General features: G+C 49.3%; 1 long non-coding RNA gene across 1 annotated transcript in view; it reads right to left on the reverse strand.

Annotated features, from left to right (window-relative positions):
- Positions 1–3503: 3503 nt before the first annotated feature.
- Positions 3504–24899, reverse strand: part of LOC129387141 (uncharacterized) — a 58813-nt gene continuing 37417 nt past the window's right edge. Inside the window, exon 3 of the long non-coding RNA XR_011892668.1 lies at positions 3504–3697. This is a non-coding gene — a long non-coding RNA (uncharacterized lncRNA). The remainder of the gene's footprint in view (positions 3698–24899) is intronic.

Below are 24899 nucleotides of genomic sequence, written 5' to 3' on the forward strand. Positions count from 1 at the left end.
CTGTTTGTCTTTATGTCAACATTAAAGTCCCCCACTACTAACATCAGTGTGGATCGATGGACGGTTAATGCGAGTTGCAGGAAGTGCACGACGTCTTTCGTGAGTGCGGTAGGGGCGAAGTAGGCAGCTACTACCAGCAAGCCGTTGGGCAACTTTGCGGCGCACAGTTCGCCAACTTCATGTGACGTGCCAAACATTTCGACTGGTATGTTGCTCTCGACGGCGGCGATGAGCCTCCGCTTCGGCGGCGCGAACTGCAGGGTCTTCTCGGCGGCGGCGATGAGCTTCTGCTTCAGCCTCGCTTACTGCTGGTTGCTCTCGACGGCGGCGATGAGCCTCCGCTTCGGCGGCGCGAACGGCAGGGTCTTCTCGGCGGCGGCGCTTAGCCTCTGCTTCGGCGACGCGTACTCCTGGATCATCTCGACGGCGGCGACGGTAAGCTTCTGCTTCGGCGGCACGCACCTCTGGATTCTGACGGCGACGGCGCTGGGCCTCTGCTCTGGCAGCTCGTTTAGCAGCAGCAGCAGCAGCAGCAGACGGAGGACTTCCATCGGTCGTCTCGCTTATGGCTCAGAAAGAACTGGCAGATAATTTCGCAGTGGCGAACGGCAGCGGCAATTTCGGCTCGGGCGGTGCACATATACAGATCCGCCGCCACCGATCTGGCTCTCTGATTGCCACCGCACAGGGCGAACGGCAGCGGCAATTTCGGCTCGGGCGGTGCACATATACAGATCCGCCGCCACCGATCTGGCTCTCTGATTGCCACCGCACAGGGGTTGCATTGGAGGAGGAGCGAAGAAAGGAATTAAGTTCGAGCCGGCGCTTTGACAACCGGAGACTCGCAGGAAGAGGGGGGAGGGGGGCGGCGTGTACACCCAGCGGCAAACGATGGGGGCAGAAGCGCGCGCAGCAAGCGGACAACACGATAAAGGGAGGAGGGAAGAGATAGCAGCGACTGACTGATGCCATTGACGCCGATAGTGAGTCAACCCCAGCTGCAGAGTTGGTTTCAGGGACAACGCCGCCGATGCCGACACAAACAATATGATACCCTCGCTTCCGCAGCGCTAAGAACCAGGTCTAGCCGTGGGAAGGTGGTCACGTATTCGTCGACGTGCCGGGGCCTACGTGAAATAACCGGCGCGTCGGCAACTGAAGAGCACCCTATCCGCCACACAAGAACAGGGGGGGGGGGGACCCTTTCCTCCTCTTTCTGCATGGCGGCGACGGTGTTCTATGCAGTCACGTTATCTTGACTCTCTAGCGGCGTCAGCGGCATCCAGCGGTATCAGTCGGTCGCTGCTAGCGCTGGGGGGATGAAAGGGGGGGCGGAGCTGGTTACGAGGCCGACGACAACGCCGACGACGACACGATACCCAGGAACGGACGCCAAAGAGCTGTGCTCTAAAACAAGCAGTTGATTATGCACAAACAAACAAAAACACAGCCCAGCGGTACAGCTGCAAGAATGCTGACTTGATATGATCAGGGAAGTACTCTGGCAGTGCTACCGTGGGTCTGGTCGTCAGAAGTGTAGCTTCATAGGTGTCTTTTGTCATTTTTTGAGTCAACTTCTCGCCATTCGTCTGGAGGTCCTCAAGGTAGCTGACAAAGTCCACTTCCAACCAACAAAGCCGCTCATCATCTGTGAAAGGCATGCAAGCGAGACGCGAAATCTCTCCGACGCACAGAGAACTCGTTCCACACTGATTCGCGGCACCTGCCCGGAGGGGGAGCATAGATGGATGGATGGATGTTATGAGCGTTCCTTTTGGAACGGGGCGGTGGGTTGCGCCACCTAGCTCTTGCTATTACACTGCCTAATCTCCTACCTAGGTTAAGAAAGAAAAAAAGAAAAACATTATGAATTCCCATAACCAAATTTTCTGACCCCCTATTGTGAACTTTGTTTTTTGTCGACCCGTAGATCTGACCCCCCCATAGAAAAGCGGCGGCAACTGTCAACTTTCGCTTCACTACCCCACCCATACTTCGCCGCACGACGTGACAGGCCGCACCTCGTGCGTTTCATGGAGCGGCCGTGCTACAGACATGATAGTGTCGCATTGTAATTTGAATATACGAGAAAACATAATTATGTTAGGCGTAAACTCCAACACAAATCGGCCACTGCGCTCGGCTAAATGCTGTGCTCGTTTGTACGCGGAGCGTTTGGGAGCGCTCAAATCGCGACGCGCAAGCACACATGTCACGTGGTGTATTGTTGTATTTTAGTAAACGGAAAAGCACTAATGCCTAATAGATAGAAAGTTAGAAGCTGACTAATCGGACGTCCTACAAAGCTTTCAACAACTGTGTAATTAGAATTGTTTGCCTGACTTCATTGTTTCTGAAGTTGGTTGATGAATCTTGACTAATTATGCAATTAAGCCGAATACAAAAAATAGTGTGACTTACTTCATACAATATTCAGCAACATGCATTTGGTCGCGTCGTCTTAGAGTGCATCGGCATGCTTTTAAACCTTGGCTCAATTTAGCTGCGACAGCCTGGCCTGTATATGACTATTATTTCTACTACAAGTGGCTATGTTGCTGTGCGCTCGCGCCGTAAAATTGACAAAGGAGGGGGTGTTGCCCTTTTTGCCAGATTGAATCTGTAGTTTGCTGTCATTTCTCTTCATGCAGACCTTAAAGACGTTTGGTACAAACTATACCCGCCCCTTCCCCCCCCCAAAAAAAAAAAAGAAAACAATCGCTTTTTCTGTTTTCAGTCATTCGCCTTCCTTCTTCAGTTGAAAACTTATTTCTTTTCACTGATCATGTGAACACGAACACTTATCATGCACCTACCTAGCTTGATTCTCACGGGGAGCTCTTTAGGTAGTGAACTGGTTAATTTTTCTTGGTATTTTAGGCTCACACAAGCAGTCAAGGCTCTACAAGACAGAACGCACTCCTTGAGCTGAAGTTTATTAATGCTGACGTTGTTGATAAGCAATCAGAGTCTGAAGCAATTGATAGAATTTGAGACCAGTGTGTTTCGCTCGATTATTCTGTCTCCAAGCCTCGTATCGGAATTCCAGCTTTTTCCAACTATAATCGCCCTGACGACACATCTATTCTTGAAGCTTTATCGAAAACTTCGATCCTTTTTGCAAAATCAGTGACAATTCCAATGTGAATGCACTGGTTCGTGAACTCAAAGGCATCGTAAAACTTACATAGACGCCTTTGTTTCACTGAAGAATAACAAGGAAAACTATGTTATCCGTTGCATGAATCATCGCGCCGTGTTAGACGACTAGTGTACGTTCGAAGCGCAGTAACGATCCTGTGGGTATTGCTAGATTTACGTCTCTTAAGAAAGCGCATCATTCGATTCGAAAATTTATCAAATTTCATCATTTCAAAATCAGCATACTCAGCGCTCAGGTCAGTTTGCTTAATCGGTCTCGTTTATCCATTGCAAAGGAGCTGCGGCACAGATGCTAAATCCTCGAGGGAAAGCAACTGACAACACGGCGCCCATAACTCCGACGTCGCAGTCTTTGGTGAATTTGCGGCACGTTCAAGGAGCGTACCGACAAGGGGCCGTTGGCAGCGTGTCGCATGAGTGCGACGACATCGTTGTCGAGTACGCTGGCTGCCAGCAGGTCGGCGGCGGAGTGCATCTCTGCCTCCTGGATGCCCATGAGAAGTACCAGCGGTTTCAGCAGCCACGTTAGCACTACCTGCAGCGAAAGGTAGATGGCAAGGCGACGATGGCAACCAGTGTCTGACTAAGACATTTGAGCGCCCGTGACTAAGATTGCCTCGATGCCCCCATGATAATAACTATGACGACGATGATGACCACCATCGCGATGACCCGTTAGGATTCCAAATACTTAAAGGGCCCTTCACCAGGTCTGGTCACTTTGAGCTGACAAGCGGGGAGCAAACAATGTGCGCTAACCACCGTGTCTGCTAAATATTAGTTCTCTACGCGCCGTGGAAAGATCTGAAATTTCAAAGCGAACGCCGTTTACCCTTCTCCTCGCGGCCACCGCGCTGCAAGACTGAGGATGACGTACACGTGCTAGTGCGCCTACGTACACGTTCTAGTGCGCCTACGTACACGTGTTTGTGCTGTGACGTCGCTCGTAGTGACACGTGACTTCCCAAATTATTCACGGCAACATCTCTTGTTTCTGTAATCTGTTGCTTGAATAGACGAATTAAAGTTTAGAGAAATAATAAAGTACACAAACCAAATGTCTGCTTGTTTTTGCTTTACTCCACACCGAAGCAAGAGACATGTGCTTCCGTTCCGGCTGCTTGTTCCCTCGTCGTGGAGTCAGGCGCGCAGACACCGAAACTATGTCATTTTCTACCGTGTTCCAGTGCGGGATCATGCTTTGAGATCCGCTTGTGTCTGCCTCAGTATACGCATAGCCCAGACTTATACCACTAGTCCGGTGTCCTCGTGCACAGCGCGCGAAACCGTGCGCTGCGCGAAGCGAGACGGTCGAACAGCTCGTACGTGACGCCGTCAGCAGAAGTGCGCCGTGCCACAAAAAAAAAAAAAAAAAAAGAAAAAGAAGCGAGGAGAAAAGAAAAGAAGGTGAGGCCCGTGACGTGTGCGACACGCGTTTCTCGAGCTGTGGTGTGGGAGAACTCAGGGAAGGAATTGCGCTTGCGGAGCCTAGACGGGGCGAGTGGAGAGAGTGTATCGTTTGACAGTGGCGATCGCCCCCTGAAATCACGGGTACGCGGCACTGAAATATGTGTCTCTCGGCTATTAATGAGCAGATTCGGAGAGCTTTTGCACGAGAACGCTCCCTAGAGAACGCATAACAACTTCCAACGTATAACCGAAATTTGCTTTGTGGCCAGGTTAGCGGCCCTATAAAGTGCTAGTGGTTCCTAAAGCTGTTTTTATGTTAATTATCAGAAAAACTGTTACACGCCTATGAACATACATTCGAGGCCTTTTTCTACCATGTAATTTATTGTCATGTTGTGACCAAACGTTTGCAGCATTTCTGCTTTGCGAAAAGGTGTTTTTCGTGTGTTAGGTTGGCGTCTACGCTTACTGTATTGCGTCCCTATCATTTATTTTAAATTTTTTACTCAATATTTCGAACCTCGCGAGGCCAAGCCGGAGTGGCATAAAAGAATGGCCGTCTCACAGCAGGTAGCCGGCTGCAGTAGGCGGATCATCCGAGCCCCACCGCCCACACCCGCCGGGTGTCCGCCGGCGCTTTATAAGACGGGTGTAAGCAGCCCCGCGGCCAGGCGTACGGCTTTCCAGGGGTGTGTTGCTTCGGAGAGTTTCGTTCAGACCGCCATGCTTGCTGTGCAAGAGCCAAGACAAAGAAAACACCAAGACTCTTGAAAACGAGTCTGGCGGAACCATGCCGCCAACTTCCCAATAGGTGGGTGTCCTTCCAAGCGTTAGAACTCCCGTAGTTACCGAGCACCTCGCCGCGCGCTTATACCTATTTTGCCAGTAGGTGCGTAGGGGCACCACTCGTCCCCCTCCCGCAGCAGTGGTAGATGCTCGGCTACTCCGACAAAGCTTTGGTGGGACAAGGGGCGCCCGCAGACCTTCACAAAGCACTGCAGCGGTGGTGAAAACGCACAGCGTTCGCCTCCTATGCGAGAGGTATTAGGCTCGATGTAATGGGTGGAGATGCAACAAGAACAGGAGCTTAGTTGTTTATAGGCGTTCTCATCTCGAAAGTGGTCCCTATAGAGATTTACGAGGCTCTCTGGGCTTCCCACCTTCGGGGAAACAGTCGAGAATCAGCAGCTGCTGTGGCAGGCAGAGAAGTGCTGCCGCCATGTACCTACCGATAAACTAGGTACACGCAGGCACCCTGTCTGATGCTTGGTAACTACGGAAGTTCTAGACGCTTGGAAGGACACCCATCTATTGCAAAGTTGGCGGCATGGGACCGCTAGACTCCTTTTTCGCCGATTCACTTGTAAAGAAAGTCGAGTGTTGGGCCGAGGGACAACTGCGTCCATTTGAATAACCTTTTTATTTTTTGTATGCTCACGACCACACATTGCCGTTTGACACCATCATCCCTTCTTTGCCACGTGTTGCCACTGAGTACGCTCGTAAAGTCATCGATCGCGCCCACATGGCACGTCAAGTCGCCCGATCTCGCTTGTTAGCCTCGCAGCATGTACAATAAGGGCGTTATGACCGGTGGCATCGCGATGTTAAGTTCGCCCCAGCTGCTTTGGTGCTCCTTAGGATAACCGTGTCGTCGGGTCGTTCTCCCTCAAAAGCTTCTCTCTTGCTACACAGGGCCTTATGAAGTCCTACGTCAAGTTAACGATGTCAATTACGACATCTTGCCGTTACACTTTGATCTATCCTCAAGTCCGGCGCCTGTTGACATCGTGCACGTTTCGCCGCTGAAGCCATACTTCGCATTCAATTCTTCGCCTACCATGCGCCGAGACGGCGCTTCAGCACGCGAGGGTCCGTTACAGAAGGATAAAATAGGAGGAAGGAAGAAGCAGCTCGCGAGACGCTGGCTGCTACGTGTTGTTGCTGGTCAGCCATATTTAACTACACTGCCTTTGCTTGTGTATATATTGTAAATACAGTCTTTCTATACTCCCAGAATCCGCGTAGCATATATTGTAAAAGAACCAATTGTCTTTATTAAAGTTTCATCCTAAGAAAACTTTATGCGCCGAGATATGAGCATGTTTTGCCTTCCCTCACGTTCAAGAAAATGCGGATCACCCACATCCTGGCATTGCCTAGGTCAAGTATCGCTTCAGAGGAAGAGGACTCTCTTTTTGCGGCAACCAGTACAGCGCGCGCACACTCACACACGGTCTTAGCAACGGCCTGCAGAGGTGCCGATATGCAAAGTTTTCTCAGCCGGCTGCAGCTGCGAGCGTGGCGAGCTTCCCCGAAGAGACCATGGAAGCCTTCACCACCTGCCGTGGTGACTCGTTTCGTAGGGACGACGATGTGCCGCGTCAACACCCCCTAGGCGCCGCTATGACTAAACGCGATTGGCGGACCAACTATTGTTAATAAAATCGCCAACACCTTCACGGTTCGACTGAAGCAGGGGGAATTCCTAGAAGGAGATGCTTTGCGGTGCCTTCTCATGAGCCTTTGAAGACGCCAGACAATGGACAGCCGAGGCGGCCGCTGTACGAGGTCAGCTCGGGGATTAAGGGGCGCTTGCTCGGGTCAAGCACCGTGAGCACGAGAACCCACTCTCCTCGGCGTGTTCAGTAAAACCTGTGTGGAAGTGTGTGTAACCCTGCCCCTAAAAGGCGGGTCGACTACGATGACGTTGGACGCTACGAATCGGCGGTGAACTGCCGTTTTTCCCTCACCTAGGGATCTAGGGAGGACAGAGTGTTTATAACCAGCTGTTGTAGGCTGCTAGTGTGTGCTCGTGCACGACAAGCGGTGTGCTTCGGTGTGTTTGGAGCTTCGTGCTCGTGTGTTGTATGCTTCGTCTTGCGTGCACCATTTGCGAGTCATGCTAGACTGTCGAAATGTATCTCTTGTTTTAATGTAAATATGTAAATAAATTCATGTACGCCTAGTTCCTCCCAAGTTCCTCCCTACGACCTCTAACTCTTACATCGGCCCTATATATGCAGGGTGTCCCAACAATCATGTGCGAAGACGTAAAAATATGTAAATGCCACGTAGCTGGACAGAACCAACGTAATGTTTGCTGTCGTTTGAAATATATTCTTGCATTCCACTTAATTACATAATTATTCTTAATTAATTAGATTTTCAAATATTCAGATGTCAGATTTTCAAATAGTCAATGATAAAAATGTAAAGCAACATGAAAAACTCCCCGTACAGCTTTCTATCGCTGAATACGTGCTACATAAATGTCTTTTCCAGAGCGTTGAAGTACTCGGCGGATACACGCGAAATTTCCGCGCGACTGGCCAATCGAAGCACTTTTCGTGTATTGGCAGGCTTCTTTCACGCTCGAAAAACACTCTTATGTACCATGTATTCAGCAACAGAAAGCTGTATCGGGACATTTTCATGTTGTTCTACAATTTTGTCATTGGCACTTTTATTCTAACTATAATATTTGAGAAATTGATTAATGAACGATAATTATGTAATTAGGCCGAATGCAAAAAAATAACCTGAGTATCTCAAAGTGACGGCAAACAGCATTACGTTGGTTTTAAGCAGCTACGTGGCCTTTGCGTATTTTTAAATCTTGGTGCATAATAGCTGAAACACCCTGTTTATTTATATATATATATATATATATATATATATATATATATATATATATATATATATATATATATATGTATATATATATATATATATATATATATAGACAGGGTGTCCCACGTAAGTGGAGCCAAGAATGTAAAAATGAAAGGCCCTTGGGAAGTTAATTGAACCGAACGGATACTATTCGCAATAGCCTATAGTAACTAAGACATTTTTTTGTTTTTCACATAATTTATTATTTAGTTTAATTAACCAACTTTCTTATTATTGGCTAAGGACACCAAGTATGGTACGCAGATTTGTAGAGAACATTCAGAAACACCACCGATCCAGTTTCCTTTACGATACGTCTCACGTGCTCCTTTTCTCCGGGTTGCAAAGAAAGCTAGCAAAATGTGAAAAAAGCCACGTGACGGAGTGCTTGCACAGTGGTAGTGTGCTGCTCTCAATCGTACGTTCGGTGAACAAGGTCGGCTGCGTCGTGACAAGCGACGAGGAATCAGCAGGGCGTTCTTTATCTCATCGGCAGCGCTCGGCAAGCAGTTACTATAGGCTATTGCGAATAGTATGCGTTCGGTTCAATTCGCTTCCGACGCGTCTTTCATTTTGAAATTCTTGGCTCAAGTTATGTGGGACACCATGTATATTGTCATATGTCCTCAAAGAGAATTGGCGTTTAATGAGGCCAGCTGGCTTCCTAAAAGCAACGGCGGCGGCACCAGACTATCGAGAGGGCGGGGGTGGCAAGCGCACTTCTTCCTTCTTGTCCTTCCTGCCTCTTCTTTTGCACTGTCCCCACTATTGCAGGTGGCATTTCCCCCTTCCTCGAAAATAGAATTGGCTCGATGGTTAAGAAGCGGTGTAAGGGAAACAAAAACGTGGTCAAGGCAGGTGCTGGCGCAAAGAGTACAGTGACCGCCACTGGAAACACGTACAAAAAATATTATTGAGAAGGCATTGAATTATTATTGGTCAATGTTGAGTTTTTCATTGAGGAATTGTGGAAATTTTGTTGGAGAATTGTTGGACGGATTGTTGAGTGGTCTTGAATATTGGCCACTGAAATTTGTTTGGAACACCATTGGGTGCCTCAATGTGGAATAATTGTTAAGTTACCATTGAAATTCCATTGCGCTTAGACGGCTTGTGTTCATTTTGTTGAATGGTTGTTGGGTTACCATTGATAATGCATTGAACTTACGATGTGGTAGTTCTGTTGACCTGTTGTTGAGTTATTGTTGTCACAGCACTGAAAAGTACGTTGTGGCCCGGTTGAGATGGCATTGAGATTTCAGAAGTGGCCATTGAAATACGATTGACATTTCGTTGGGCTAGTGGTTTTTTATTCATATATTGAACTTGCTTTGCTATTCACACGTGCATGCCCCGGTGCCTGCTCATAACTTTCACAAACAAAAGCAAAGGAGAGACTGATCAATTTGAAGTACCTTTATTTACACTAAAGATGCGTGCCCATGAAACATTATTACAGTACATAAGGCACCAATACATAGAACCTGGAGACATAGGCTAGTACCTACAGCACTGAAAACTGAAAGGTTTGTCCTGTAAGTGATAATAACGTGAAATAAATTCTGCAGCAACTCTTTCCCACCATGGGTCACAGAAATCTTGCTTATGAATTTTTCTTCGTGATCAATAAATAATTCTTCCATAAGTCCTCTTGTGTTCTGGTCTTTGTGATGAAACAACCGTTCTTTCTGCTCTATACCTCAACACCAGAGGAGTTCCAGAAGCAATATTTACTGATCACAAACGAAACAAATGCATAACCAAGTTATCTGTTGCCCTTAGTGGGAAAGACGCAGTTCTCAAGAGTATTTCTCGTTGGGTAGTATCACTCATTGGACAAATATTTCGCTTTTTCGAAAGATTTGTCCGATAGTTCTCGTTTTTCACGCACGTTTATTCTACATGACATGGCTTTTTCATATTTTTTTTTCTTGTCGCTCGTGGCTGTTTCTGCCACGCATGCACGGCTCTTTACCTTTGTCAAGTTGACCAGCGTCTTTAATACCCCTGTCTTCAAAAATAAGCTTGGCTGAACTTGCGCTCTCGTGTGCTCCTATTTCGTCGTCCGCCTCTCTTCGCATTGCTGTTTCGAGTACGCACGTATCACTTGGTTAGGCTGGTAAACATTCTCGCAAGCAAAAGGAAATACCTCCCTCAAAAGGTAGCCCGTCCTTCACTACTAAAAGCCAGAGCAAATCGAAAGTAAGGCTTCACAGCGTCCATGCGGCAGCTAGTACACCACAGAGCAGTACAAAAAATAGTTAAAAATCCCACTTGATGGAGAGTGGCAACAGAGATGCGAGTTTGCTAGTGAATCAGCCACATATCAACGGGTGTCTCTTCCACGACGCCAAGCTGCTCTTGACGTAGAACACGTTAGCATCTGGGCATTTGCTACATGTGTGACCTGCGAGAAGGGAATGCGGACAGAACATGAGTGCGCGGATTCAGAATCTGCCACACACTGCACATAATTACGCACAAAAAAAAGAAGTACACACTATACTGGCAAGTAAAAATTTTCGTTTCTTTACGAGTGCTGTCTAGAAAAGGAAGAAATGGGTCACTACGGTAAATGTTAGCGAAGACACGCACAGCGATGTTTCACAGCGGGGAGAAATATTTCCGGGTCTCTCGCAGAACCAAAGACCACGCGACAGTGCATAGCCAACACCAAGCAGATATCGAATCTTTGGGTAGAAGTCCAGCAGCAGGAATGACCTAAAGATACGCCGAGAGCGATGCGAGCGTGAGCGTGCCTGTACGAGTGAGAACATGCACTGCTTCTTTGAAGCTAGCCGCTCCGGCGTGTCTCCGATCATCCCACGCGATTTGTGTGCGTTTTGCGCGGTAGCGTCTGCGCAGTGAGCTAGCTTCATGCACGCGTCATTGTTCACCGCGCAAACGGTGCTCGAGGCGACAACGCGCCGAGTGACGCTCCTTTCGCTTCTGCAAGCAACGCACATTCGTATCGGCCCAGCTCACAGAGGCAGCAGAGAACAGGGGCATGTTTCGGTTATCGCCAATTAAAATTGTACAGTACGCCTTCAACAGAAACGCGCCGCGCTAGATAAAGATGCTTACTGCGGTAGTTTTGGCAGTGATAAGCGATAAGGCGAGCCCGTCGGCGGCTGTGTTCTTTGCCGACGTCGTCACCACACCTCTGTTCATTTGCGCTGCGTATCCGTGAACAGCCACCGCGCGGAAGCTGCGACTTATCGGTTGGCCGTTCTCCGCCAATCCCAAAGAGGCGAAATATATATTGCGGTGCGCCGCACCGTTCGGCGCAGTCTAAATCGAGGCACGCTTAACCGCTACGGCACAAAAGGTGATCACACTAACCGTATGGTATACGATGAGCCACTACGGATTAAAAAAAATCATTATGATGTCTTAAGTGCGAAACCAACGCTCTGATTATGAGGCAGGTCGTAGTTGGGGACTCCGTATTAATTTTGACTTTCTGGAAATTTTTACGTGCATACAATGCACAATGCACGAGCGTTTTTGCATTCCGCTCCTTTGGAATGCGGCCGCAGCAGGGATCGTATCCACGACCTCGAGCCCCGAATTGCCACGGCGGCCGCCATAGTTACGAAATGCGTAAGCGTGACGTGCAACACCGCCTTCCGGTACGAGTGTGGTGTAAGAAAGTGAACGGTGTGCTTAACATCTCACGCTTGTCAATGTCAAAATAGAAAAAAGGCTACGTGCCCAAGAAAACGAGATTACTTACCTATCTGCAGAAGCTCGGCTGCGACTCTTTCGGGGTGCCTTCTCTCCAACAGGCATCATGACCTCTGCCGCGCAACTCATCAAAACAGCCAGGCTCGCACATCAGTCGAAGACTAGTAGCTGAGTCAGCCAACGACTTCAACGGATAAACGTCCCACTTATCGTCGTTAAAGCATTTCACTAAAATGTGCGTCATGATGTCCGAAAAGAAAAAATACTTTCATCCAAAACCACGAAACGTGAACCACCACACAAGGCAACCAACTAACTGAGTCCGAAAGCCGTTCACAGCTTCACCATCGTATGCAGTTATAAAAACATTTCAAACACAAGATAACCGCACGGAAAAACAACTAATTAATTTGTAATAATTTTTCATCCACTAACCTTCCAATGTTTCAAGCACAACCTAATTCCTAGCGTAAACAACAAATACTACGACCAAAATATGAGGCTACGAAACTAGCGGTAACCATGTGTACTGTTGCAAAAGTGTGCTCAAAACGAAGCTACAACGGTTGCAACTGCGTGCGCACACGCACACACCCGAACGCTGCCTTGACGCTGGTGGCGCCACCTAGAAAGAAAAATTACTACTAATTTTATTATTTTTACAAAAGTGACGCTAATAGAATAATTTATAAGACCTTTGCAGATGACGAAGTGACAAGTAAGGTGTGATAAGAGTCCGTTACCTGTATTTCTTTCATTTCCCTTTGGTGTTCTTCTCTCCACTGAACATACGGGACCTGTCCTGCAGGCTTGGGAGAGGACGACAGTTCGGCGAGGCTCGAGTAAATCGCATGCTTCTTGCAAGGCGAGAGTCGGGAGCAGCCGCAGATACAGCGATTAACTGTGCTACTGTTGCGGCTGTTTCTGAATCAGAAGCTCATTGAAGTCAATGGTTACAGCGACTACGCGCTGCGATCTCAAAGCGTGTTCGTTGTTTTATCTCTTCTACCACGGCGGTTGGATAAAAATAGCTTTATTTACTTTCCGGACAGAGGGTGCGTCGCAGGAAATTCGAAGATCTCTCACGTGTATGTTTGCAGCGTGTGCGCCGCTTGCATCCTACGGTTCCCACAGCGCGTCGGATGCTCGAAGGCAGCGTCGTCGCGTGTCGGCGCCTGTCGTATCGCCGGCCGCGCTGCCGCCGTGTCTACTTTTGGGGAACTCCACATGCGCGTAGTCACCGTCTTTGCGAGTGAACTTCGCATTCTTCTGCTCCCCAAAACGTGCTCATTTTGGATCGTACCAATTGCTATGTCATCTAGTCTACGATGGCATTTGTACACTGGCGAAGAAATAAGTCGTTATGAATTCAGGCGGTCATGAAGCTAGTCTAACGCTGAAGTTTTTAGAGAGAGAAAACGGCTACGAAAGTGGGGCGGTCCCGGAGATAGGCGCTTGAAAGCTCCAGCTTTAGCGACAGCACGAGGAAGTGGCACGCTGCGCACGCGCCAAGCATTTCAGAAGTTACTGGCTGTCGAACGAGAGGAGCATGCGCGCGTTCGTGGCCTCAACTCGGGAAAATTTCATTGAGAGTGTCGTGTGTGTGAGAGATGGTTTCAAAACGCAGCCTGATCCACCGCAATGGATCTCTGTATTTGATGAATTAGCGATGTTGAAAAGATTTTAGTACCATGTTGACCAAAGTGTGGCTCACACGTTTTATTCTTTGTAAACCATGATTTAGAACGTCGAAGTCGGCAATAAAGAAAAAAAAAAGCGTTCGTGGCCTAATGGTTAGAGCACCGGGCTCGACGGCCGACGTTCAATGTCACCCCATCGGTCACACATTATTTTCTTTTTTATGAAAACGAGGCGAAAGAAGAACCTACCTGCCGCAAAGCGACAGCAACGAGGTTGGAACGCTTGGCATTAAATTTTTGGAATGTCTTCATATGCGAGTCCTAATTATTGATACTGGACTCAACTGCTACACAACAAAAAAAACAACTACATAATCAATACAAATTACTCAATAAATTGTTTATTGAGAACACTCAACGGTAATATTGTTGTGCAAGTGTTGAGCGAGCTTAATTGCTTTTGAAAATTTGTTGAAGTCCGTTGTTTCAACAATCCCCCAACAATATATCAATGGTTAATCAACAGTCATTTTTGTACGGGAAGACACAACTGCCCTAGAGGTACATATGAGCGCCAATATAAATAATTAATAAATGAAGAAAAAATAATCACGAACGCGCAACATATCGTTTCATGTGTACGACGTCAACGATGTCAGGGCTAGGTTGTTGTCTACGCCGTGTTTGAGCCGCGCTGTCCGGAACGACTTCGTAGCTCACGTCACTAGTGCGAATGCTAGTGCGGCACAGCACTTTTTACGGGCCAAAATAGCGGCTGAGCAATTTTTCACTAAGGCCATGGCGACGAACAGGGGTCAACACCCACACTTGGTCGCCGGGTTTGTAGCACACTTGTCTGTGGCGGATGTTATAACGCCGTGCATCTGCGTGCTGCTGCTGGCCGATGCGCAGTTGCGCAAGCTGGCCACAGGTTCCTCAGCGCGCTGAACAAGTTCTTCGGCGTCAGTAGTGACACGCTCATCGTCTTGACACGGCAGAATAGCGTCCAATATCGTCTCAACTTCGCGGCCGTAAAGGAGACGAAATGGCGTAAAGTGCGTCGTTTCTTGTACGGCGGTATGATAAGCGAAGGTCACGTAAGCCAAGATATGATCCCATGTTGGATCATATCTCAAGCTATCATATCGCGCTGGACGTCGATGTGCGTAGAGATCATGTCCGTAATGGTCTTGTTTAAGCTAAGTCCGTTTGACTGCGGATGGTAAGCAGTAGTCTTTCGATGCCTAGTGTTGCGCAATCGAAAAATGTCGTCCAAGAGCAGTGCTTTGAAAGCCGTCCCTAGGTTTGATTACAGTGGACTGGGCACCATGACGCACTACAATGTGGCACATGAAGAACTGCGCTACCTCAGAAGCCGTGACTCGTGGGAGCGCCTTTGTCTCGGCATAGCGAGTTAAAAAGTCAGTAGCGACAATCACCCACTTGACAGAAGAAACGGCCCAAGAATGTCCAAGCCGACTTGTTCGAGTGGCTTATGAGGTGGTTCGATGGGTTGCAATAACTCGGCGGGCTTCATGGGCGGTGGCTTTCGCCGCTGACATTCGCGGCAGCTTTTAGCGTACCGTTTGACGCTTGCCAAAAGCCTTGGCCAGTAATACATCTCGCGTACTCTGGCAAGCGTTCATGAGGAGCCTAAGTGGCCAGATGTGGGTTCGTCATGGCAAGCAAAAAGAATGTCGTCCCGCAATTCTTTTGGAACCACCAGGAGGTAGGCTCGATCGAACGGGCGTTTTTCTTGTAAAGTACGTTGTCTCGTAGACAGAAGGACGACAATAGACGAAATACATGGCGTGGAATGGTTATTCGCCGGCGCTCTAAGTGGTCGATAATAGGTCGAATTTCAGCGTCGTCACGCTGCCGTATCGAGTCCGATGCAGTAATGGCGCCCAGGAAGCCGTCATCGTCCTCTGACTCTGGACTGACAGATTCGGTAGGTGCACGCAACAGTGTGGCAGCGTCTTCGTGCTTGCGGCCAGACTCGTAAACGATCGCGACGTCAAATTCCTGTAGCCGCAAGCTCCACCTTGCCAGTCGTCCTCAAGGATCGCGTATGTTTGCCAACCAGCATAGGGCATGGTGGTTTGTCCCCACTTTGAAAGGACGGCCATAGAGATAAGGGCGAAACTTTGCGGTCGCCCACACAACCGCGAGACACCCTTTTTCTGTGGCAGAGCAGTTCACCTCGGCACGGGACAGCGAGCGGCTAGCATAAGCTATTACTCTTTCATTGCCGTCTTGACGTTGGACGAGTACTGCGCCAAGACCGATGTTACTGGCGTCTGTATGTACCTCGGTGTCAGCGTCGTCGTCAAAATGTGCCAGGACAGGTGCTGAGTGCATGCGTTGCCATAGTTCAGTGAAGGCCGGCTGTTGCTCATTCGTCCAGGCATATGGCGTGTCATCCCATGTAAGGTTTCGCTATCTGAGAGAATTAGGTTTTCAATGAAACGGCAATAATGCGCACACTAGCCTAGGAAACGCTGCACGGCTTTCTTGTCAGCCGGAAGAGGAAAACCTGTCACTGCGGCAAGCTTGTCGAGATCGGCTCGGACTCCTCTGGCGCTTACGACGTGTACGAGAAACTTGAGCTTTTTATAGTCAAAGTGGCACTTTTCTTGTTTAAGCGTGAGATCAGCCAATCAAATTGCTTCTAGCACATTCCTTAGGCGATGAAGATCTTGCTTAAATGTTTCAGAAATTACTACTACGTCATCAAGATACACGAGACAAGCCTGCCCCTTCAGTCCAGCGAGGACAGTACCCATATCCATCATTCGCTGGAACGTAGCTGGAGCTGAGCACAAGCCGAAAGGAAGCGCTCGAAATTCGTATATAGAGGCCATCGGGAGTCACAAAGGCAGTTTTCTCACGGTCTCTTTAGTCTACCTTGATCTGCCAGTACCCGCTTTCCATATCGAATGATGAAAAATACTGGGCGCGCCGCAGTCTGCCTATCGAATCATCGACACGTGGCAGTGGGTACACGTACTCTTAAGTTACGTTGTTGAGCTTCCGGTAGTCGACGCGGAAGCGTAGCGTTCCGTCTTTCTTTTTCACAGGAACGACCGCAGACGACCATGAGCTCTTGGAAGGTTTGATAACGCCGTCTTCAAGCATCTCTTTACTTGCGTACGTATCGCTTCGCGTCCTTTCGCCGACATGTGGTAGGGTTCTGGCGTATCGGGCCTGCGTCGTCCCATGTGATGGTCCTGTGCCTTGCGACTGAAGTCTGTTGCACCTTAGACGAACTTGCGAAACAGCCCCGAATTCAAGCGAGAGCTCGCGCAGTGCGGACTGATTGTGTGGCGATAGCTCTGCCTTAATGTCGATGTTACCCAGTGACTTGTCAACAAGCCCCACTGCTTCAGAGGCAAACCATTCATCCATGTTCTCTATTTTGTCGGCAAGCGCAATCGAAGTACCGCGCAAAAGATGTCGATGCTCGTTACTGAAGTTGGTGACAAGCGACTGAGAACAGCCATCACAAAGCTGGGCACACTCCTAGCCGCACAAGCACCTTGCGTCAGTAGATGTGCTAAGTTTCTTTCCGCGACCCCTTCGCCTTCGCGCATTCCACCGCACATAACTTCGACGAGGACACTGGCTCGTGGAGGAATCGTAACGCTTTCGGCGGAAACACGAAGGGCGTCTTCACGTCGGTCGTTCGGCTGAAAGGGTGACTACATCTCGCCGTAGGTCAATAACAGCGCTGTGTTCTTGCAGAAAGTCAACCCCGAGAATGACGTCACGGGAGCGTTCGCGTAGGACAAGGCAGCTGGCCACGAATGTCGGCCCTCGAATCCGAATTCTAGTCTTACAGGTTCCCTGCAGAGTAACGACGTGACCACCGGCCGACCGAATCTGCGAACCATGCCAAGGAGCAATTACTTTCTTCAGAAAAAACGCGATCTTCCCGCTTAAAATAGAAAATTCCGCACCGGTATATACTAAAGCGCTAACCCCGTAACCGTCGATCACCACCGGAATGTCGAGCGAAAGCCGGAAGGCGCCTTCCCGCCTTCCCACTCTCCCACTCTTGTCCCCTCGTCTTGGGAACGAAGCTCACAGACGTCGGACGACAGCGTTCATTACTTCTGGAGCCTCTCCCTTTATAACCAGCCGCCACCGACAATCTCCGCACGTGACGTCACTGCACTAACCCTTTAAAACTAACATGCCGAGGATGACGAGGCCGCTTTTGACGATGATAGGCCCTCCTATCGAAACATTGGCCAGCCTTTCTGAGGTACCTTATCCCTGCTTACAAACTCTTTACCGTGATGGTAATTTGGGCGGGGGAGGATGAGTCCGACAGCAGATTATGATGAGTCCGATGGCAGATTCTAGGCAGGAAAGGAAAGAAGACGTCACACATGCTTTTATATGCGCGCCGTGGGGCATGGAAAGTTCACTGTTCGGGCTAGGGTTGTGGAAGAGTGAAGAGGGAAGTTCGAGAGCTGGACCCAAAGGCCTGTCTCCAGGGCCCATTCCTGCCTAGTGGCTGCGCACCCTCACGCGCGCTCGAGGGAAAAAGTAGGTCAGACTGGCCGCCGAACTTTCCAGAAAGAAGTAGAAAAAGATGACTCAGAGGCGACGGAGGGCGCGTAACTTCGTCCGCGCTAGGAGTCGCCCTCTCCCCTTAGTTCTCGCGCTCGGCGTCGATGGGGCGAAAGAAAAATCGAGAACCTCCCATGACAGACGATTGCTCCTAGTCAATACGAAGACGAGACCGGAACGCGAGAAGGAGTGAGTCTGTACGGAGAAGGAGGAAATTTGTACAAGGAACTCTGTGCGTATGTAAACGCCTGCTTTGGCGCTAGTAACAGACAGACGCGGCGCGCGTCTATAAAAGGAAGTTGATCGCGGCCTGCGATTGAGCCCCGAGCCGCCGGTTAAGCTTGCAAAAGCCCACCGGCTGAGGAGCTCCCGGGGAACGCACCACTCTCGGCCAGCCACGAACCATCCAGGCAGCGTCCGCCAGTCATCGGGACGGCCACCGTTGGACACCTGCGGTCGCGTCGGACTGATGAAGTGCCCGGTGAACAATTAGTATCCATTCATGCGAAAATGCTCGGTCGGAAGCATCAAAGTGGTGCGTCTAAACGAAAGGCGAAGTTAGAAAGAGAAGAGCGTGAAAAGAGGCTACCAAAGATGACAAGAGCTTGTTTTGAAAAATCTCTCTGAGACCAGGTGGTCCAGACACGCTGAATCATGTAAGGTCATTCTGAATAATTTCAATGCAGTTTTGTGTTGCCTTGAAATTATACCAAAGAACGAGGAAGAAAACGGTGACACTAGTAACGAAGCGCACTCTCTCTTCAAGAAAATGACAAAACTAGAGATTGCATTCATGGCGATTTTCTGGAGTGAAATCTTGGAGCGCTTTCACAAAACGAGCGTAGCACTTCAGAAACCAGGCCTAGACATTTCAACTGCTGTAGGCCTGCTGAGATCTCTAAGACGGCTTTCTTAATTCTTTGCGACCTCCCTTTGATACCTTCGAAGAGAGAAAATTAAAATTAAATTATAGGGTTTTACGTGCCAAAACCACTTTCTGATTATGAGGCACGCCGTAGTGGAGGACTCCGGAAATTTCGACCACCTGAGGTTCTTTAACGTGCACCTAAATCTAAGCACACGGGTGTTTTCGCATTTCGCCTCCATCGAAATGCGGCCGCCGCGGGCGGGATTCGATCCTGCGACCTCGTGCTCAGCAGCCCAACACCATAGCCACTGAGCAACCACGGCGGGTCTTCGAAGAGAGAGCACGCACGCTAAGTACCAATCATTGTTATCAGGATGAGGGCAAACGCATCGTTTTGAGTAAGCACAAGGACGGAAAAAGCGATAGTGCACTACAAGTTTGAAAAAAGGTTATTGTAGAGACCTTCAATGTTGTACTTGACAGTCTAGGCTCTGCTTTGCGAGTGCGAAAGGAAAGGCTGCCTACACTGAACTCTGCGAAAGGCTCGGATTCTTAAAATTGCTGACAGAAGTTGGGAGCGAGGCCTCTCTGGCACAGCAGGCTAAGTTGGTGAAAACCTACAAAAATGATTTGGAGGCAGCATTTTCCGTTGAAATCGTTCAGTTTGCGAACTTTCTGCACAACTCTGTGTGCCAGGACACGAGTCCCCTGGGAATAATGAAGTTGCTGCACGAAAGAAAGCTTATTGATGTGTTTCCGAACCCTTCTATTGCTTTGCGAATGTGCTTAAGCATACCCGTGGCAAACTGTGAGACCGAACCAACGTTTCCCATGTTGTCGCTGATAAAAAATCGCCTTCGTTTAAGCCTCGATCCTTGACGACAAGGTGAACTCGCTTGCTATCATGTCCATTGAAAGTGACCTTCTCCGCGATCTATCCTTCGAACAGACTATATATAATTTCGCCAAAGCGAAGGGGCGAAAGATGCTATTTTAAAAGAGGACTGTTTGCGCAATACATGAATAGTTCCAATAAGTTGATTGTGTCGTCTCCCAGCCTCCACGTTGCCAATGAAACGCTGAGCAGTATAATTAAAGATAGGCAAATCTTCATTGTTCGTCTCGTGTTTGTTCTTCTTGTGATATTTAGCGTGTTTATAAAGAACTGTATTCTTGTTCTTTTGATAGTGCCACGTTTATTTGGTGTCATCCTTGCTTGTCTTACCTTTAACGAAAATATTGTCAAATAATGTTTTGTGATTACAATTGGTAATTTTCATATGTACTCTAGTGCATTTTTATGGTGTTTGTATTGCCTTAAGTATTGTATATATCTATTGCATATTTATGGAGTAACGTGTACAACGATTGCTGCAGTCTGATGCGAGAATTTTAATAAAGAATGTTTTGGATACAACAATGCGTCTCCTCATGGGATTAAACTTAGTGATGCAAACAAAGCCTAGCTTGAGAAGGATCGACATCTGAGGTGTGCTGTCTTTTCTACGTTCTTGTTCGTCTTGAGTGCACTAAACTTTTCCTTAAAGCCTAGCTTTTGCTGAAAACAGAATGCAGATTAATCACAAAGTGAACATATGTGTTGGTGTTTACAACAGCACGCGTTTCAAGCAAGTTTTTTCGTTTTCCTTATAATAATAACAACAATAATAATCCCGTTGATCGCACTTCGCTCTTCTTTAATTTGGTGGAATTAAAATGAAACATGGCTTATTTCCAGTAGCGTAGCAGGCGACATGGGGGGGGGGGGGTCAGTATAGGGAAAGGGGGCCTGCAGGCGCATTAGCCCAGGGCCCCCATTTTTCTTAATCCGGCCCTGACGCCAATATGGGCACTGGCGGTACAAATGATCTTCCTCACCGCAGTGGAAGCACAGAGGACGGTGGTCCGGTGTGCGCCAAACATACGACTTACGAGGGGTTATGCGTCGATCGTCGGCGTAATGCACTGGCTGTTCCGGCTGAAGCACAACAGGAGGAGCAGCAGGCGGAAACGCTGGAGGCGTGCGTCGTTCTGCGGTGTATTGTACCGGTTAGGCTGATGAAAGTGCAACCAGGTGAGCGGCGTGAACAAACAGCGGGGGTGACGAAGCAGGTAGTCTCAGGGCTTCTTCGCAGGTCGCACGGCGGTGTTCAATCGGTGCAGGCGCAGTGTTAGCAAGAGAAAAGCTGGACCGAAGCGATTGGTGTACTTCATCTTTTACAACATTTACAATGGAGCTCACCGTAGCTTGTGACGCGCCATAAATCTTACGCAATTCTTCCTGCACAACGGTACATATGAGTTCTGGGAGATTGTCGTTGTTCCTTGAGGTCGCGGTGAAAATATCAGAAGTGGATGTTACGTCCACTCGCCGCTCGTAGAAGTTCGATAGCGGCCTGAAGCATCTTCTCCATACTTACAACCTGCGACAAAAATTCGGCGACAGTCCTCGGAGGGCTCCGCACAAGACCAGCGAAGAGCTGCTCCTTCACTCCTCGCATCAGGTGATGCAACTTCTTGTCCGCGGTCATTCCAGGGTCTGCTCGTCTGAAGAGGCGCGTTATCTCTTCGACGAACGCGGTGACACCTTCGTTCGGAAGCTGGACGCGGGCCCTGATCACTCGTTCTGCTCGTTCGCGGCGATCAGCACTGGTGTAGGTGTCTAGTAGCGGACGGCGGAACTCAGGCCACGACGTCAGTTGTTCCTTATGGTTTTGAACCCACATACGCGTGACCTCCTCCAGGCAAAAACAGACATTTCTAAGTTTAGTGGCGCCGTCCCATTCATCGTACTCAGCCAGGAGCTCGAAGTCGGCCATCCAATCTTGGACGTCTTCGAACACGTCGCCATGGAACGACTTTGGAACCCATGGCTTCTTAAGTGTGTACCGAGTCGTTACCGCGCTATCCATGCCGGTAGAGGTAGTTGGAATCGCTGTGTTGTCCTCTGGAGGCAGTCCCCTGAACGTGTGGCTAGCCCGATGGACAGGAATGTCTGTTTCGACACTGGATTGGTGGTTCCGCTCCCAGGAGGGGCCCGCGGCATGAGTAAGATATACCCTGCGCCTCCACCAGTTGGTCACGTGTCTCCAAAGAGAACTGGGAGAGCAGCTTTTCCGATACGCCCACACGCCGTCAAGGCGTCCAAGGGAGGACGAGGTCGCCGGCAGAAAACTGGACATCACGATGACGGTTGTCATAAAGAGACTTCTGTCTTGCCTGCGACTCAGAAAGCCGACGGTGGGCATTCTGGCGTTCCTGGGCGGCTGTAGCTATAGCGTCGTGAGCGTACTCAGACGGGGACTCGAGAGCAGTTAGCAGGACCGGGTCGAAAGGCAATATCGGGTCACGACCAAAGAGCAGACAGAAGGGGGAGTAGAGAGCGCTCTCGTGATATGACGAGTTTTACCCGAACGTCACAAAAGGAAGCACGGCGTCCCAGTCATGATGACCTGAGGAGACATACATCGAGATCATATCTGTAAGTGCTCGGTTCAGGCGTTCAGTCAGGCCGTTCGTTTGAGGGTGGTATGCTGTCGTGAACTTGTGTGTCGTGGCACAAAAGCGAAGTAGATCATCAATAACCAGGGATAAAAAGTAGCGGCCACTGTCTGTGAGAACCTGGTGAGGAGCTCCGTGGTGTAAGATGACATCTTGGAGCAGGAAGTCTGCGACATCGGTCGCACAACTGGTCTGGATGGCTCGTGTGACGACATAGCGGGTTGAATAATCCGTTGTAACGGTGATGTACTTATTTCCAGCTCTAGAGGTAGAGAAAGGGCCCAACAAGTTGAGGCCAGCACGATAAAACGGTTAGGTGGGTATATCAATTTGCTGGAGGGCTCCAGTCGGAAGCAAAGCAGACTTCTTACGACGTCGGCATGGTTCGCAAGCAGCGACATAACGTTGCACGGTACTGTAGAGTCCAGGCCAGAAAAATTGTCGCCGGATGCGGTCGTAGGTTCAGGAAACACCCAGGTGCCAGTGGTGGGATAGTCATGAACTTGCGCGAATACAGTTGCCCGGAGATGAGAAGGAACGACTATCAGCAGTTCATGTCCTTCTGTGTACATATTTCGGCGGTATAAGATGCGATCCAAACGAGGAACAAGCTAAGCGAGGGGTCGGACCAGTCAGAACAGAGGCGGCTGATGCGGTAGCGCAAGCATGTATCACGTGATTGCTCCTCCCCGATGTGGTGGAAGGCGGAGAGCGTGAATATTCCAGCAGTTGCATCACTGAAGTCAGGGGCGTTGACGCGGCGCAGATACAAACAATCGGCATCCTGGTGTAGCCCACTGGACTTGTACACCACTGCGTAGGTGAATTATTGAAGACGTAGTGCCCAGCGACCTACACAACCCGTTGGATCCTTAAGTGTCGAGAGCCAACAGAGAGCGTGATGGCCCGTGGTAGCAGTGAAAGGTCGACCGTATAAGTACGGCCGGCATTTGCTCAGTGCCCATACGAGTGCGAGGCACTCGCGCTCTGTAATGGAGTAATTGCGTTCAGCGTGTGAAAGCAGGCGACTTGCGTACGCAATAACTTTGTCACACCCACGTTGACACTGAGCTAAAACCGCGCCAATTCCATAGCCGCTAGCACCTGTACTGATCTTTCTTGGGGCAGATGGGTCGAAGTGAGCAAGAATTGGCGGAGTAATGAGCAGGGTGGTAAGGCGTTGGAAGGCAGCAGCTTGGTCAGGACCCCATGGAGGCACCTTTCTTCAGAGGCCGAGCAATGTACGCGAAACTTCTGACAAATCGACGGAAATATGAGAATAAGCCTACAAAGCTGCGGAAATCTTTGGCACAGCTCGGCACAAGAAAATCGAGAACAGCACGAACTTTTCGGGAACGGGGCAGACGCCAGATGAGTCGAATTGTAGCCCAGCGGCACGGAAGACAGAAAAAAATAGATGTACGAAATGAGTTCAAGATGTGTCGGGAAGGTCGGCGAGAGCCCGATGACGTCGTCGAGATAACAAAAGGCATATAAACCCCTTAAAGCTGTGCAAGAGTTTGTCCATCATGCACTCGAAGGTGGCTGGAGCGTTGAACAAGTCGAATGGCATGACTCGAAACTGATAACGGCCATCTGGCGTAACAAATGCGGTCTTCTCACAATCTATGTCATCGACGGCAATGTGTTAGTAACCACAGCGCAGGTCTATCGATGAAAATTACGTGGTACCGTGAAGGCAATCCAATGCGTCGTCTATGCGTGGGAGTGGATAGACATCCTTCTTTGTTATCTTGTTTAGATGGCGGTAATCTATGCTAAATCACCAGGTGTTGCCCTTCTTTTTTACCAAGACAACAGGAGAAGCCCACGAGCTCGATGATGGTTCAGTAATGCCCTTTGTAAGCATCCTAGCAACCTCCCGATTTATTACTCGGTGCTCGGCGTGTGACACGCGAAAGGGCCGTCTGTGAATAGGCGGTACATCGCCGGTATGTATGCGATGCTGAACTAGGAAGGTTTGTCCGAAAGGCCGACCGTCAAGGTAAAAAATGTCGGAATAAGATGTGAGCAGATGACAACGATAGTCGGTTTGTGTGGGGGTAAATCCAGGGCTATCATCTTGGTAATGTTGGTGTGCGCTGGAGGCGACGTGGTCGAATGAGAATTGCAGGTGGCGGAAGAGTTGGAGGAAGACGGAAGAGGCGAGTGGGAAAAAAGGTCATAATCATGCGACTGAGACAGTGTGGCGAGAGAAGTCCCTTTGGGGAGTACCTGAGGACGCAATCCGAAATTCAGGAGCGGAAGGTAAGTTTTGTCAGCCGGTACGGTCACTACGGTGTAAGGAAACGACACGTCGTGGGAAAGTAAGGCACTCACACAGGGAGTAACGACATAGTCACCATCCGGTACGCAAG

This window comes from Dermacentor andersoni, chromosome 2, assembly GCF_023375885.2.
Source record: "Dermacentor andersoni chromosome 2, qqDerAnde1_hic_scaffold, whole genome shotgun sequence".
NCBI lineage: Eukaryota > Metazoa > Arthropoda > Arachnida > Ixodida > Ixodidae > Dermacentor > Dermacentor andersoni.